Source organism: Atractosteus spatula, unplaced genomic scaffold, assembly GCF_055471065.1.
Source record: "Atractosteus spatula isolate fAtrSpa1 unplaced genomic scaffold, fAtrSpa1.hap1 Scaffold_62, whole genome shotgun sequence".
Classification (NCBI taxonomy): Eukaryota; Metazoa; Chordata; class Actinopteri; order Semionotiformes; family Lepisosteidae; genus Atractosteus; species Atractosteus spatula.
Genome location: NW_028296893.1, coordinates 175392 through 193298, shown reverse-complemented (window position 1 = coordinate 193298; position 17907 = coordinate 175392). Strand labels below are relative to the sequence as shown.

Below are 17907 nucleotides of genomic sequence, written 5' to 3'. Positions count from 1 at the left end.
AACAAACTTTATGATTTTGTTGTGGTGATATTTGAGAATACGTGCATGTGAGAAAATTTGTGGAGCGGTTTCAAACAAACGTTGTTTATCTCGCGTTTATCTTAAAAATAATAAGTGTCATCTGGGGAGACAGGAGTGGTCCTCGGTGACCGCGATCCGGACTAAGTTAACAGGTGTGTAATTTAAAAAAAAACAAGTTAAAAATAAATGCTAAATGGGTTTAACATTTAGGAATGTAATTGGTCAGATGCTTATGATAAGTGATGCTGGTGTTTCGTGTGATTTAGCGAATTCAAAAAAATATTCATTTTAAAAACGGCAAGAGCTCGTATGAAAAAAAAGTTCGTAAGTATCTTTGTTACAACAGCCGCGCCAGAACTATTCAGATACTGTACATCAGAAAAGTACCTGAACTTGACTGGTTTATATTCAGTTATGTGCATTGGGAACGAAAGGGAGACTTAGATGGATTTTATTAGGGGTTTAGTAATCGGAAAAGTTATTTTTACACGTTTATGCCTACGAGCAGAAATAACTTCCTGCTTTCAGCGCTTTTTTGTTTCTGCTTGTAACCTCGAACAGAGAAACCCAGTACTGACTCACAGAAACACCCCGGAGTTTCTGTGTTTCTGGGATTTAAGAGGGATGTACAGTATGCAGCGGTGTTATGAGTCTGGAAGGAGGAGACGCGCATTCCGCACGGGGAGCGTAGAGCAATGAGCCGCACCTGCTGCGCGCTGAGTCCTGTCCTATATAACCGCTGAGCACGGACACACAGAGTCTCCAGCCAGTGCTGGAGATTTATGATTTCAATGTTTTTTTTTTCCTTTTGAGCAGAAGCTGGGTTCCTTCCTCTAGTTAAAGTTATTGGAGTTGTGGTTACTGTGCTAGACCGTCGGGAATAAAGATAAGAGTGCTTTCTTGATACTTCACAAGAGTATACATAATTCACGAGCTGTATTAAAAAAAATGAACTGGAAGAAAAGCAATAGGGCTGGAGTTTATAGACTGTGATGCAAATACGAGAGTAGGAGAGGAGGGGACTAGTTCAGGAGCACAACCGGCCCTCTCCTGCCCATTCTCCCACCAGGGTCTGTTGTAACCCAGTGTGAAATTCAGCTCCTTGCAGTTCAGCTTTTGGTCACTCAGCTGCTTTGCCCTGGGAATATGGGGCAAATAAAGGAGATAGCAACCAGACTAGAGGGAGAGTTTTTATTCCCAAGGGATGACTTGTTTTACAACAGCAGACAACTTAAAGAAAAAGAAAACCTGTGTTCTGCTGCTCCAGGTTGGTTCCACTGGGAACAAGTGTGGCCAGGAGCTCATGAACAGTAATTAGGGGTTGTTTCCACAAGGGGGGCTGGAGTAAGTTAGATGTCAAGGGCAATAAAACTCATTAGACCTAATTGACCAGTTAAAGTGAGTTGTTCTGCTTTCTGCACAGAAACCAGTGCTCTCTTCTCAATGTGTGGGTGAGTCTGTCAGTGATATAACAGCTAGGCAGGACTGCCACTGTGGTCTATTTCATCAGCTGTGACCCCATCTTCCAAAGACAACAGTCCAATCTAGCATAGAGTGTCCCGGACTGATAGTGACTGACAAATAGTGACCCCTTAATGGAGGAAACTTTAGCTTTTGTAGGTAATTATACCACTTGACAATGTTACAGGTGTTGGGGGGGGGACCCCTAGTGATCCCACAGTCTCACATAGACAATGGCCAGTCTACACAAACCTCCAGTCAATACAGCCCTGACCCCTGTTATGTCACCCAGGTCTACACTGTGAGACCATGATTATTTAGGAAAATTGTAAGGAATGCATTCCAAAGCAGTCAATGGAAGTATGGAATTAAAATAGTCAAGTCTTGATAAATAGAGTATATTATCTATTTATTATACCTTTACATTGTGACAAAAACAAATTTCAAGTCCATTATGAGCACACACAGCATATTAAAGATGGGTCTCTGCACTGTAAAGGAATCTTAGTAACTTTAGCTAATAAACCTGAAATGTCATTTCTTTTACTGCTTGTTCTTTAAGGTACTAACTCATTGACATTATGTAGATTAAAATAAGACTATTCACAAAGAAAAAGCATTTATCACAAATGTATCATGCCAAATAAACTCTAGTAATCAAGAGCAATTAAGAAAAGGAAACAAAACCATCTTTTGAGTATGCCAGATAGAAATGTAAACACACACTCAAACGTGGGGCCAATCTTACCAGAAATCAATTAACACACCAATGATCTTGGACTGATGTCTGAAAACCAGAGCAAACAGTACAATATTAAGGTACTAAAGCTATTAGTAGAACAGATCTAGCTTCTCAACATAATACTTATGTCTGAACTTCATTGAATAGTGACACTTCAATCTTTCATATTCAATATTTTTCACAAAATCAACAGCTGAGAACAGACCGCCATATAACTTTATCCAGTGGTTTTCAGAGCAGAGACATCCGTGTGGGCAAGAGTTCTTTCCATGAGGTCCACTGCACGTCAGCTAGCCACGTTCTGGCTGGATCGTGTGTACTCCTGGGAACGTCGCCTGTAATGAATATTGGGGACTTTGTACAAATTAATAACGTGAGCATATTAATATGATTTGTGTTGAAGCCAAACAGAGACAATCACTGTTAAAACTTGAATTCAACCTCCAGTGTCTGCTTTTGAAATGCTGATCATCACCCGTCTTCTGGCTTCTAGATGCACGTGTTAATGGATATTTCTTGTCTTCTTTTTTTTCCCCCCATATGCTCTTCTCTGTATCATTAAGTACTTCTGGGTCATTTCATGTACCTCGTGGCATCTTGGCTGGTGGTGAATGGCAGGCAGCTGCTCTAAAAATAACATGCCTATTAATATGATGTTGAAGACAAAACCAAAACAATACATCTTTGTTTTGCACTTTACAATTTATCACAAGCTTGTCATATTTACAGTCATCAACTGATTTAGGCTGCTGTTCCTGTGAAAAATGTCCTTTGTTTAAGAAAGATTCAATTTAAAATCTTTAGGTTTTAAATATAAACCACTGGCAATATGGTAATCACTTTTACAACTTTTAAGAAGTTGCAAGATAGCTCTACAACTATGTTGTCCTTAACTCATTCAGAAACTACCACTAATATTGTAAGAAATTGTTCTCTAGACTCTAGATCTTGTGGGCTCTGTTCTCGATGAATTGGAAAGGTGTCGTTCATGAAGTCCAGTACTCTGTCGATCTCTCTCTTACCAAGAGACTACCCATCTAACGCTGCAGGAAACTCCAGTGCCTGGTTTGGGAATGCCGTGCTATTCAGATTCTATCAATAAGTTTCAAGAATGGTTCACCTTTTTGTTTACACTGTTGCATTTCTTTGCAGTAACAATTGAGTGGGATAGTTATCTGCCTTCTATACTCTTCTGAAAATCATGTATCTTTTTAGCAGTCCCATATCCCTTCCTTATATCCTTGCTGATGAGAATGAGAAATGCTATTTTCAAGACATTAACACGAATATAATTTTTACATTAGTTCCAAGGTACAAGAAAATGAATATCTTCAAAATATGCACTTTAATATACTTACTTAGTTTCTTTTTTGGAAATGGTCAGTGAACCAACCACTCCAGAGCTTGTCCTTCAACCTTGAAATTATTTCCTGGAAATGCTGTAATCACAGAGGAGCTCTTCTCCCCTCAACAATGTCCCTTTTTGTCACAGACAGAATTATGACAGGCTGTTCGTTGATTATAAATGACTTTCTTACAGCCCTTACATTGTCTTTTCTCTTTGATGGATTTATCCATCTTCCAATTTGCCTCCTTATCCGGGAGGCAGGCTCAGTGTTTTTCACGAGCATCAATGCACAGTTTTTGTGCAGGTTCATCTGAAAAGAAAAGACATCTCATGTCTCCCTCTGTCATCTGTGAGCTTCAGCAGTTGTCTTTGTGATGACCTTGCCGTTGTAATCACACACCACCTCTCCCTTCTGGAAACACCTGGAAGTCACAAACTTCTTCCCCTTCACAGGATCGTCAGTGATGCTCAGGCCTTCCCAGATTTGATACTTTATCAACTTTTTAATTTGCATGCCATTTGGTGGCAGTCCTGTGTTGGGCTTCCACTTCTCAAGCACTTCAGACACTGTTGATACATTGGCTGACCAGTCCATCTTCTCCGTCTCCTTTCACAGCTGCTGACCTGGGCAGTACAGCGCAGTTTAGTGAAGTAAAGATGAAACGGCTGATAAAACACAAATAAAATGCAATTAAGGTACATTCCAGATTTTCTTAAATACTGTACTTGATTGGAGCTATGCAGGTGGAGGTCTTTTGTTCGGTATTAACATGGATTTTAATTGGCTTCTATGAAAATTGGCCATGGTGTGAGTGAGTCCTGTGATGGACTGGTGTCACATTATGGGTGATACAGTACTTTGCATCCACTGCTTGCCAGGATGGTTCCAGTTCTACCACAACCCTGAATTGAGTGGATGGGTATATCAATGTAGCCATCAACTTGCATGTTCCTCTTCTTCACTCAAGCCAGCTGTTGTTTGAGGTTTTGTGCTCTTTAATAGGAATTATGACCATTTTTGTGCCCACTTGTTGAAACAACACTTTCTTTGCACCCATTCCTCAACCTGTAATAGCGAGAAAATAAAAATGAATACACCAAACTGTAAAAATCCCATATATGTAATTTCTTACTTTTGTTGTATGAAAGTATTCTTACTGTCATGTTCTTTACCACCCCTGGGTGCTACAGGTGCTTCAGCTGGAGAAAGACCTGCAGGTAATACAGTACAAGAAGCTGCTCAGGCAAGGTGATGTCTTGCCCAGTCTGTGCAACACATCTCTCTTTGCAACACTTTGCAACACCTTCCAGCAATCCTTCGTACTTGGTTCTGGACTCTGCAACTGTCTATATCTGTGGGAGAAATTAATACTCATCAACTTTTTTTGTATTCAGATTAAAAGTACAACTGAAAGAAGTTTTAAAATGAAAATGACCTATTTTTAGTAATCTCTTGGCAACATTCTTACTGTTCTTCTTCTGAATATCCTTTAGGATACTTTGGAAGTTGATGATGAGGTTAGCCAGGCTGGGATCCTCTACTTTCACACTGATATCATTTAGGATGTAGCCTGGAAAATGGTTTATGTTCTTAATATAATTACCAATGATTTGGTGAGACAGTCCAGTGGTCTTCATTTGGTTACAATAATTGTTGTTTTGGATAGGCCCTTTACAAAGTTTAAGGAAGATGCAGATGGATCCATAAAAACAGGAATCTGGAAACATTTTCTACCTGACAAATGTAGAGTCACTATGTTTATGGCTGAGATTTCACATGGGTGAATTTTAAGCTAAGGAGTAAAAACATGTGCTATGGAAATATCACTGCTCAATTTTAAATGCCTTTAAAAATAAATACCTCCTGAGAGCAATCTGCCACTCCAAGATCCTTGGTAAGGTCCTGTTTAAACCCAGCCAGGTGAGGAGCATCCAGGGAGTGCGTTCTGTCCAGTCCGGCCTGGGTCACCGTCTTCCTGAGAGCCTGCTGATGGCTTTTAAGAACTGGGGGGACAGTAGGAATACAAAATACACATTTAAACATTTTTACTTCTAAGACAAACTAGAATACAAGTATAAAACAAAAGATACATTTGGAAAAAATAGAAAGTTCTCCAGAACTCACATCTTCCCCTTCCTCTTCCACTTCAGTCTCTGGCATCTCTTCCTCCTGGACAGCAGCCTCTTGCTCAGGGCATCTGGACCACTGGTATATCATTTTAACATACCCTTACATAAAGGTAAAGGTTAGAAATGAAACAGAAGAAGCCTTATAAATTATAAATATCTTACCTTGCTGATGTGTCTTCAGGATTCCACATAAAACAGTCCATGGATTCCGCCAGTCTCACATTCTCACCACACATGAGCCCTATTCTCTTGCAATCCCCGACCTGCCCATTTCTCAGGTGATTCAACAAGTCCTTCCTGGCCTGGAGAAGGAACTTGCTGATCTCCTCTGCTGAGGCTCATTTCATACACACCCTCTTTAGGTGAAGAGGAAACTGGTCAAATGTCTTCAGGCAGGTCTTGCACACCAGAGGAATCCTCATCGGTCTCTTTTGAAAATAAATAACTTTTGTGTAAAGGAACAAGTCAAGACTGTTTCAGTTTCTTAACCGAGCCTTAATTTTCTCTCCAATAGCTTCACCATATTGTTTATTGTATTTTTATCAGAATTATACCTTGCTCTAAGTTAATGACTTTATAAAACAACTTAACTCTTACTTGGTCTTGTTCGCAGTCTTTCCAGTAGAAGTCGTTGTAGAATTTAAAAACTGCTGTGATAATTTGATCTGCCCGAGTGTCCTTCCCTAACCCAGTATTGATAGCTTGTGTACTGTAGGGTCCAAAGGTGGTGTTCTGCAATTTCCTCCCATAATGTTTCTTTGATCAGTTGGAAGCAAGTGTGAAAGCTTCCTCCCAGTGGGGAAGCTCAAGATCCTCTAGTTGTATGACAGATTTTGCTCTTCGAGGATCTGCAGTGTGGTGTGAAGCCAATTTTTGGCATTGCTTACCAGCTTCAAATATGTGAGTTTGGGTGGCTTGGCAGGTTTTATGTTCCTCGGTCTTCTGTCGTAGGCTGGCGGGTGCTCGGTTCTCCCGTCCAATAAAACTGCTGTGTTTTGTAAATGGTGGACTGTTTGGATCATTTTGTAGATGATCCTGGTTCCTTGTTGGAAGGTATCCTGTCTGTTTGACATGTTTGTTGTGTAGGCAGTGTGGAGGGTGACCGTACGGTTGCGTGCGTTGTCAACTCTGGATTGATCCATACTTACCATTTAAATGCCTACAGCTTCTTTGACATCGTTAGGTTTCCACTGTTAGGCAGCTTTACCTCTGTAGAATCTGTGGCTCCATAGGAAGACAATCTTGCCTTTCTGTGTGTCGCTATGTTTCTGCCTGGGTCTTCTTCAGGCATTGTTCTGGGACACTGTGTCCATGCTGGCCTGTTTTTATCCTGTTTTGTAAGGGGCAGTGTGTTGTAGTTGTAGGGGGCTAGTTTGTATCCTATGGTCTGTGCTCCTTCTGTACGTTTCTGTATGAGTAGGTGCAGTTTCAGTTGGTGAATGAGTTTCTGCTTTCCCTGGTGGGGATTATGCATGGACCATTAACATCTCAATAGGCAATCAGGGTCTTTTGTTTTCCTCCCTAGTAGGACTGTGCAAGCTGTGCGAGTTTCCATAGCTGATTGGTTTCAGTTATTCGTCTGTTTGTTGCGTGTTAGTATGGTGAAGAGTTCCAGTCCCTGTAGGATCTGGCTAGTTAGGAGAGGGGAACAAAGCTCCTTCTCCCAGATTTTATCCGAGAGGGGACCATCTGGCACAAGGTGAGCACTCTCTTCCAACGACTAAAACCCTCCCGGTTTTTCTGATGTTCAGGTCTTGTGTAAAGAAGTCTTTTGATCCACTCCCTTTCCTTTTTCTTTGTTTCTATCTCTGTCCAGTTGGGGTTGCTTTCCAGTCCCGTGGTTCCTGATGTACATGTGTTGTGTCAGCTGGGTTCGGATGGAGTTACCCGTTCCCCCCACATAGGTCACCCCGCACTTTTTGCACTGGATGCTGTAGATGGCGTTATTGATGTTTTCTGAGAGTGCCCTTTGCAACTGGAAGATTTCTTTAGTTTCTTTGTTTTGGATCATTGTTTTCTGTTATGAAATGTTTGGCTCTTGGTGTATATGATCTGTTGTGTACAGGTTTTAGCTTGCTTTGGACTAATTAATGCTGAAGGTTTTTGTTTTTTTCTGTGTGCAGATATGATTTTGTGCTCCCTTAGTATGTTTGTGTTTTCTAATATCATGGTTTTTGGTTGGTTTTTATGCTGAGTTGAGAATATGATGTGTTGAGGGGTATTTTTCTGTCATCTGGAGTTTTTCTATTTAGAAATGTTTGTGCCACATTTTTGAGGAACCTTTGTGTGTATCTTCTCTGGCATAAAGCTGGGAAGAGTGTGTATTTGGCTTCCTCAAAGTCTTGTTGTTGTGTACAGATTTTGTGGAAGTGTAGGAGTTGTGATTTTACCAGTCCTTTTAAAGTATGTTTTGGGTGGAAGCTATCCTTGTGCAGTAAGCCGTGTGAATGTGTCTTTGAAAAATACCTTGATGTCCAGTTTGTCTGTGTTGTTGAAGGAAGAAACCTTGTATGTGGTGGTGTCTAGGAAGTCTATCAGGCTACCATGCTTGGTGTATTTGAGTTTAATGGACCTGTGGTGTGTGTTGAGGGTGTTAATGATTTCTTGTAAGGCTTGATATGTGCTGCCTATATGTTTATTTTTTATATCTTTGCCCTGGGATGGACTGATGACCTTTCCAGGGTGTAGCCTCCCATGTGTCTATTTCTTGCCACGTTTTAAAGTGGAGTTACAATCTTACTATTTTTACAGTTTTAAATTGACATTTACAAATGTATATTGAAGCAGCTACCCACCTGAACTAAACTATGTCAGCATGTGTAGTCTGCAAAGGAACAAGTAATAGGTTTATTCCATACTGAAAAGAGAAGAGAGAAAACTCAATGTTTCGGCTGTGAAGCCTTCTTCAGGTGTGAGAAAGACAGGGCAGATTACAAAGATTAAATAGCACAGAAGAACAAAAGCTGGGAGAGGGGAGGAGGCAGGAGCAGCAGAGAGGCCACACAGGAAGTGCAAAATGGAGAGAGGTGAAGAAAGGTGTGAAGTCAAAACCTGCAAGAGAATAGAGAAGATTACATTAAAATAAGTCAGTCATTGAGAGATCCTGGCTATCTGAGGTGAAAAGAAAAACTATGGGCTTGGAGAAATCTTTAACCTTCCCAGCCCTAATATGTTCTCTGAAGCATTCTCCTAGTCTCCTTTCGGTTTCCCAAATGTAGATAGCTGGGCATTTTTTGCAAGAGATACAGTAAATGAGATACAGGATGTTGTCAGGGTTATCTGGAATTGTCCTGTGATGCCCCGAATGTCGTTAGATATGTATTTGCCAGTGATGCAGCGAGTGCTATTGCAGGGGAAGGTGCTGAGTGTGAGGGAGCTGTGAACAAGAAGCTTATGTGGTGGTCAGCGATAAGAGATGATTGGGCGGTCGGAAAAAAGAGTACCAATGGAGGGATCGTCCTGTAAAATGTAGTCATTGTTAATGATGGTCCTGGGGATAGAAATTGGGTTAGGGTGGTAGGGAAGCACCGAGGGAATGCAGTTGTGAGACTGGGAGTTCCTGATTGAGTTGATGATCCGAGGGCTGTTTTTGGCCCGGGAGTAGAATAAAGCGACACCTTTCATCAAACATTTTGACAGGTACCACGCCCCCTTTTTCAGCCAATGGGAGGCCGCCATGGGCAGATGTCCTGCCCCCTTATCGGCCAATGGTGCAATGTTATGGGCGGATGTCCCGCCCCCTCGAGAGCCAATGGTGTGTCATAATGAGTGTTGTTGTCCCGCCTTCCACCCCTAGCAGCCCCAGGCCTCAGGGTCCAAATGCCCACCACCGCATCCCCTTCGATTTATAAATAAGTGTGTGAAAGAGCGTATTAGCAACGAGGGATGGAAGGTGATCATGTCTGCTGCAGGTTTGAATGCAATCTATTATAACCCTAGGGAATCGGCGGTGTGGGAAGTCTGGTGAGTGCCGCGAGTTTCTGGGATGTGAGCGCACGCACGCACGCACACACGCACACTGACTGACTGACTGACTGAGTAAAGTGTCACAGAAAGAACTCGCAGGACAAATAGCATGTGAAATGTGAACCACTTTATTTCATCAGTAGGTTTTAAATTACAGAAACATCCCAGTATACACTTTTAAACTTTTCACACACATTACAGACTACTGCTTGCAATCGCCAATTAAATGTTGGTGCAGAAAATTAGTTGTAGCTATCGCCCCAACATTGTTCAGAAACTCAGCAGCATCTGAAAAAGCATTCATAACGCCCTTTCTCTCGCCATTTCTATAGCCGTGAACACCGAACTGGGCGACCCTAACAGAGCAAATAAATTAGCCTGAGTGATCAGAGGGACGGTGTTACCACAGGTTCTATGTAAAATACGTTGTAGTTTTGGAATACACACCGCTGAATCCGCCAGGCTTCAGTTTCTGATCTGAAAACATCAGAATCGCAGTAATTTCACTCATGTTCTTTACATGCACATCTATCTCTTTAACAAATTCAAGGACATTAGCATTCAGTTAATTGATTTTTATTTCAAGCTTTGCAGAAAGAAGAGTGTAAAGCACTTTTTGTAAGAATTCTTACATATACATTCGAAATTTTTCATTCTTCTCACGATGGCACACCTGTGTCTGTAAAACAGAGTGAAAGCTCTATTCACATTGCGAGTATTTCACAGCCCTGGTTTTACATAGATCTTTTTTCTTTTCTGTAAAAATAAGTATAAATAAGTATAAAATAAGTTTTGCAACGCACCAAAAGTCACGTGTAGTATTTTTCCATCTACCTTTACAAGTAAGGAGCGTACATACTCATATGGCGAGCGGTCGTCAATTATTTTTCTCAGCAAGTGCTTTATACTCCGCTCAGTATCATCTGTAAAAGTATAGGCACCCAGGCCACTGGCGATGTACAGAACAGCCGATAAAATTCGGGCTAAACTGAGACACTTATAAATTTCTAATGCGGCAAACAACACATCTTTGTACTGTAACATGACCAGGGGAAGGGTCATTCATAACAGGTATTTTCGGAATGACCTACTTAAAATACTAGATATGGACCTTAGCAAAATGGCTGCCAAAAAGAATCAGCTGACCGGTACATGGAAAGGGTCTACCCTGAGAAACAATGAGACACAGCTGAGCCGCATCAGGAACCAAAATATAAGTGCCCCGGAGGCAGTGAACAGGGCGGAAGCCGATAAGGTGAATGCGGTTTGGAGGAAAAGAGAGGAAAGAGGTGTATGTTAAAGATCGGGCTAAAGAATAACGGACTACTGAAAGGAGAAAAGGTTTATGGTTTTTGGATTACGGACACTGGATAAGGATACATCGCGGATTGGCTTTATTACGGACTTTTGGAACTCGGATAGGATCAGGATTAAGGGAACGGATTACGGACTGTATTTGGAAGATAGTTGGAGGAAGAAAAGCCACGAAACTCAGGAAAGAAAAGTGTGGTGTGAGTACTACTTTCATTTACATAAACTTTCCCCCGGAGACACCACAGTACCCATCCGCGCACCCGACAACTAGGCATGTGTGACCCCGTTGACCTGGATGATTAATCAAACGGGCCGCGCATTCGTCAACCACAACCCCCTTTAAACAATGGTTGAAGGTGCAACATACCACCGACTTTACAATCTGATCCATAGCATCGGGCTCATTAGAGCCATCGTTAGCTAAACTAGGTTGAACATCATCATTAACCACATTTTGGCGAACACACATGAACAGACACGAAACATTCAAGCTTGATGGTAGTTTGAAGATTGATGCGTCGACCTCTTCGTTATTCTATTAAAGGAAAAAAGAAAAGGAAGGCTTAACAAAATAAATAGGCATGCTTTTTACCTAAAATATTTACAATTGTAATGCCTCTTTTGTGTTAGTTTTTCGTTTGCTTCGAACTTGCTGTGGTTTAATATTTACCATTTGTAGCAACTCTTCATGAGTTCACATGACAGCCACTGTCACACACCACTGAGTGCTGGGTCAGCTTTTGCTAAAAAGAAGACAAAGTGTTGAAAACGAAATACGCTAAACGCAGATTGAAACGACAATTCCACTATCAGAAAAAATATTTTAGCAACCTACTTCTTCAGTTTGCATAGCAGAGGAATCCGATGATTCACTACTCAAAGAAGCCATCTTCGCAGCAGTCAATATCGGGGCCTGACAGCTCAGGTGTCACACTTCAAAACCGGCAAGTCGGCTAATTTAAGCATAAACTCCACATTTGTAACCATGCCTACATAGCTCAAGACATTTTTCAAATGGTTGTGATGTTTTAGAACGCCCCACCATATCCCTCCGCCCCAAAATCACACGTGTTTTATCGAGAGTGAAAAGTAATCACTTTGAATTAAAATATGTAAGCTTATTTCAATGACAAATTCTCAACAACTTTTCAAAAGTTTGAAATGATTTTCCACGTACCGTGAACGTAAAGTCTTTAAACCTTAAAAATATTAACATGCAACCCAAGCCTCAAATGATGTGTTTCTCTAGAAAAGAAATTACATTGAATCAAAAAATGTAAAACTTATTTTATCTTTTGAGAAGAGCGTTGTAGGGCAGGTTTTTATATTTTAGTGGATAGGTCATAAAAGTGTTAAAATAATTGAATAAGACACATTTAGCAGCGATAAATTATAAGCACAAGCAAAAATTGATATTTATAACGCTTATAGATTTTAACAATATAACAGACTTTACTAAAATGTTTACTTATTTAATAAATTAAAAATTAAATATTACATCAGAACATGTCCACACCCAGGCACCTGCCGTTAAAGGTTATGGGATGTAGAGATACAGTATATAAGGTTCATGATGAGAATAAAAAACGCTCACGCTAATACACAAGCACCTGTGTCTCGCCAAAGCTGACAAATAAACAGACGGACAAGCCGCACTGCACGTGTGAACAGGGGAATGAGCGAGCGAGCGGGGATAGGGCGCCTCCTGCGCTTAAAAGCTTACAGCACCTGGTATTCCCAGGCGGTCTCCCATCCAAGTACTAACCAGGCCCGTCCCTGTTTAGCTTCCGAGATCAGACGAGATCAGGCGTGCTCAAGGGGGTGTGGCCGTAAGCGAGTGCAAGGCTCGCTGGCACCCTTCTTATAGAGAGGACAGCTCCGTCACCTCTTTTACGACGCTGCTTTATTTCCCTTGCGTTTTTCTCTTCTTCCCACGTTCTCTCTCTTCACTGCCTTCGTCCCCGCTCTATTTCACTTCAGCCTTTCACTCTTGCTTCCTTCCAATGAGGACGGAGCTGCGGGAGAAAGGGCGCTATAGAGGATCGCTGTGGAGAGCTGCTGCTGTGCTTTGACATCTGAGCTCTGTGGAAAACGATCTCAATACAATTCTGAAAAACGCGACTCCCCGAACGCCAGCCGAACAAGTCTCCACAGCCGAAGCGCTGTGTCTCTTTTCAGCTGGCGATAAACCTTTCCTCGATCCTTTGCGGACTTGTAAAACTGTTCACGATCAGAATAAAAAACGCTCACGCTAATACACAAGCACCCGTGTCTCGCCAAAGCTGACAAATAAACAGACGGACAAGCCGCACTGCACGTGTGAACAGGGGAATGAGCGAGCGAGCGGGGATAGGGCGCCTCCTGCGCTTAAAAGCTTACAGCACCTGGTATTCCCAGGCGGTCTCCCATCCAAGTACTAACCAGGCCCATCCCTGTTTAGCTTCCGAGATCAGACGAGATCAGGCGTGCTCAAGGGGGTGTGGCCGTAAGCGAGTGCAAAGCTCGCTGGCACCCTTCTTATAGAGAGGACAGCTCCGTCACCTCTTTTACGACGCTGCTTTATTTCCCTTGCGTTTTTCTCTTCTTCCCACGTTCTCTCTCTTCACTGCCTTCGTCCCCGCTCTATTTTACTTCAGCCTTTCACTCTTGCTTCCTTCCAATGAGGACGGAGCTGCGGGAGAAAGGGCGCTATAGAGCATCGCTGTGGAGAGCTGCTGCTGTGCTTTGACATCTGAGCTCTATGGAAAACGATCTCAATACAATTCTGAAAAACGCGACTCCCCGAACGCCAGCCGAACAAGTCTCCACAGCCGAAGCGCTGTGTCTCTTTTCAGCTGGCGATAAACCTTTCCTCGATCCTTTGCGGACTTGTAAAACTGTTCACGATCAGAATAAAAAACGCTCACGCTAATACACAAGCACCCGTGTCTCGCCAAAGCTGACAAATAAACAGATGGACAAGCCGCACTGCACGTGTGAACAGGGGAATGAGCGAGCGAGCGGGGATAGGGCGCCTCCTGCGCTTAAAAGCTTACAGCACCTGGTATTCCCAGGCCCTCTCCAATCCAAGTACTAACCAGGCCCATCCCTGTTTAGCTTCCAAGATCAGACGAGATCAGGCGTGCTCAAGGGGGTGTGGCCGTAAGCGAGTGCAAGGCTCGCTGGCACCCTTCTTATAGAGAGGACAGCTCCGTGACCTCTTTTACGACGCTGCTTTATTTCCCTTGCGTTTTTCTCTTCTTCCCACGTTCTCTCTCTTCACTGCCTTCGTCCCTGCTCTATTTCACTTCAGCCTTTCACTCTTGCTTCCTTCCAATGAGGACGGAGCTGCGGGAGAAAGGGCGCTATAGAGGATCGCTGTGGAGAGCTGCTGCTGTGCTTTGACATCTGAGCTCTGTGGAAAACGATCTCAATACAATTCTGAAAAACGGGACTCCCCGAACGCCAGCCGAACAAGTCTCCACAGCCGAAGCGCTGTGTCTCTTTTCAGCTGGCGATAAACCTTTCCTCGATCCTTTGCGGACTTGTAAAACTGTTCACGATCAGAATAAAAAACGCTCACGCTAATACACAAGCACCCGTGTCTCGCCAAAGCTGACAAATAAACAGACGGACAAGCCGCACTGCACGTGTGAACAGGGGAATGAGCGAGCGAGCAGGGATAGGGCGCCTCCTGCGCTTAAAAGCTTACAGCACCTGGTATTCCCAGGCGGTCTCCCATCCAAGTACTAACCAGGCCCGTCCCTGTTTAGCTTCCGAGATCAGACGAGATCAGGCGTGCTCAAGGGGGTGTGGCCGTAAGCGAGTGCAAGGCTCGCTGGAACCCTTCTTATAGAGAGGACAGTTCCGTCACCTCTTTTACGACGCTGCTTTATTTCCCTTGCGTTTTTCTCTTCTTCCCACGTTCTCTCTCTTCACTGCCTTCGTCCCCGCTCTATTTCACTTCAGCCTTTCACTTGTAGCGGCAATGGTTGTTAATAAGACAGAATTAAGTGTTGCTGTGCTTTTTCTAATGAGGCCCCATCTCTCTGTTCATCTCTGTGGTGCAGCCACAGAGAAACTATTCATGCAGGCTGATTTAAAGATGTTTTCTTTTGATAAGGGACAGCTCCCAAATGGGGATGTACTTAGCTAAGCCTAGCTATCATGATCAATGGTCATCCATTGGCGCCTATCTGTCTAGGGTGTGCCAGATGGACATCTGGACTGCATTCCTAAGTGTCAGGAGTAAGTGACTCACATCTCACCTTGATCAACCAATCAGGGACTGGTAGGGCCGAGTAACCCACGTGGGACTCTGATGCCCATGGAACTTTCAGCCAATGAACGAGCTGAAGTTCCTCCAGGTAAAAACAGGCAACACAGAGGGCCTGAGAGACTATTTCCTGGACTTTTCTAAAGGGAATTCAAAGGAGAATTCCAGGGCAGGACGGCCCAGGAGCAAAAGGCTCCCAAGGGCAGGACATTCTCGCAGTGCGCCTCCTGACCATCCTGAGACTCAGCCCGGACAACCACGGAACGGCCAGTGTGTCCGAGTGCCAGAACTTTCCTTTGTTCTAAGAGTCTAGAGCGGAGGTTGCCAGAGAGTAAGCAGAGGATCCACCTGAGGTAAGCACCAGCAGCAAGCCTTGTGAACAGATCGGAACTGTGGACAGCTGAATCACTATTCAGAACTAGCGCTTCATCAGGAATGAACCGGTCCTCTTCCTGACTTGCTGGGACCCACAGTCATCTTTTCTCCTGTGCACAAACTTTGCTAGTTAAAGCCAACACTAACTAGCCGGTCAGTGAGCATCTGCAGCACAGCACAGCCTGGCACGGAGCCAGAGAGCCCGCAGGAGATCTGAATCCCCAGAGATTGGATGAGTATTCAACTTCAATGCATTACTGCTCGAGAATTCAATTGTTATCCCAACCAGTTGATATCAATTTAATTCCTAAGAGTTATGTACTTGTTTTGAGTATCTAATGTAGAAGTTATAACCAAGTTCATTTACGAAACGGTCTCAATGAATGATATACTGAACGTATGTCCTCTTGATATATGTAACTCTTCGTAACTGACTGAATATATACCTTTTGTATTCTGATAACCCTCTCGATAAGATCTGTTAGGTTTACATGCATATTCTATGTATTAATAAATGTATGCTCGTGTATTAGTACCTGTGTGTGTGCGTTGTTTGAGTTATATCGCATGGTTGGATTCTAAAGCCATCAAAAGAATCAACTTTGTAATTTATGGCTACAATTAATAATTGTCCCCGTAAATGCCCAAAACCTACAGAACTGGTGCCTCGTGAGAGCACACTACACTGTGAAGGGGTAGAAGTTTGTGACTTCCAGGTGTTTCCAGAAGGGAGAGGTGGTGTGTGATTACAATGGCAAGGTCATCACAAAGACAACTGCTGAAGCTCACAGATGACAGAGAGAGACATGAGATGTCTTTTCTTTTCAGATGAACCTGCACAAAAACTGTGCATTGATGCTCGTGAAAAACACTGAGCCTGCCTCCCGGATAAGGAGGCAAATCGGAAGATGGATAAATCAATCAAAGAGAAAAGACAATGTAAGGGCTGTAAGAAAGTCATTTATAATCAACGAACAGTCTGTCATAATTCTGTCTGTGACAAAAAGGGACATTGTTGAGGGGAGAAGAGCTCCTCTGTGATTACAGCATTTCCAGGAAATAATTTCAAGGTGAAGGACAAGCTCTGGAGTGGTTGGTTCACTGACCATTTCCAAAAAAGAAACTAAGTAAGTATATTAAAGTGCATATTTTGAAGATATTCATTTTCTTGTATCTTGGAATTAATGTAAAAATTATATTCGTGTTAATGTCTTGAAAATAGCATTTCTCATTCTCATCAGCAAGGATATAAGAAAAGATGGAAAGATGGCGACGGTTTACAGAAACCTCTCTCGTTGTGTGTCTGTTTTAATGTTTATTTATACGTTAATACTCTTGTTTTGTGTTGGACGCTCAATGTCTGTCATTACTTATGATAGACAAACGCTTTTAAACCTGAGGACAGACTCCTTAATGTCATCAAACAACTTTTTTCACGTACCGGACCCCACCTGCTGGATCGGACAAAGATGCGGCAAACAACAACAACAGGTGGGCAGACGCCGGGGGAGACGAGGCGGCGTACTAGCGCGACCACGAAGGCGTCCGCACAGACCACCGCTGCCGTCTATTTTGTTAGCTAATGTTCAGTCACTGGACAAAAAGATAGATGAGCTACATTGTCGGATCAATGCGGAAAGGGACCTGAGGGACTGCTGTGTTTATGCCTTCACGGAAACCTGGCTGAATGCATGCGTCACGGACACCGCCATCCAGCCAAAGGGGTTCACCATTTACCGCATGGACAGAAACCACCAAGCAACCGGCAAACACAAAGGAGGAGGCGTCTGCTTCCTGGTCAACAGCAAGTGGTGCACCGACGTGAAGGTAATCTCTAAATCCTGCTCGCCGAATCTAGAACACCTGACCATAAAATGTCGACCCTTTTATTTGCCGAGGGAGTTTTCCGCCACTATCATCACAACCGTTTACATTCAACCTCAAGCCTGCGTGGAAGCAGCACATAGCGAACTCCACGACATTATCAACAAGCACGAAAACTCCCACCCAGAAGCCGTCTCAATTGTAGTTGGCGACTTCAACCACTGCACTCTGAGGAAAGTACTGCAAAAATACATTCAGCATGTCACAGTACCGACAAGAGGAGACAATATTTTGGATCACTGCTACACAACAATAAAAGGAGCATACAAAGCGCTTCCCAAACCGAGTTTCGGTAAGTCGGACCACATCGCTCTCCTGTTGCTTCCTGAGTACAAACAGAAGCTGAAGACCTCCCCCATTGCGAACAGGTCAGTGCGTTGTTGGTCTGAGGAGGCGGAAAGCAAGTTAATA

The 17907-nt window shown here is 43.1% G+C and overlaps 3 non-coding genes and 1 pseudogene across 3 annotated transcripts; all 4 read right to left on the bottom strand.

The window, feature by feature from the left end:
• Window positions 1-12698: 12698 nt before the first annotated feature.
• LOC148806004 (5S ribosomal RNA) lies at window positions 12699-12817 on the bottom strand. The gene has a single exon (XR_016089850.1). It is a non-coding gene; the product is annotated as a 5S ribosomal RNA (ribosomal RNA).
• Window positions 12818-13354: 537 nt separating this feature from the next.
• On the bottom strand, window positions 13355-13473 carry LOC148806003 (5S ribosomal RNA). The gene has a single exon (XR_016089848.1). It is a non-coding gene; the product is annotated as a 5S ribosomal RNA (ribosomal RNA).
• Window positions 13474-14010: 537 nt separating this feature from the next.
• LOC148806002 (5S ribosomal RNA) lies at window positions 14011-14129 on the bottom strand (annotated as a pseudogene).
• A 537-nt stretch (window positions 14130-14666) lies between these two features.
• Window positions 14667-14785, bottom strand: LOC148806001 (5S ribosomal RNA). Its single transcript, XR_016089849.1, has one exon. It is a non-coding gene; the product is annotated as a 5S ribosomal RNA (ribosomal RNA).
• Window positions 14786-17907: the final 3122 nt, after the last annotated feature.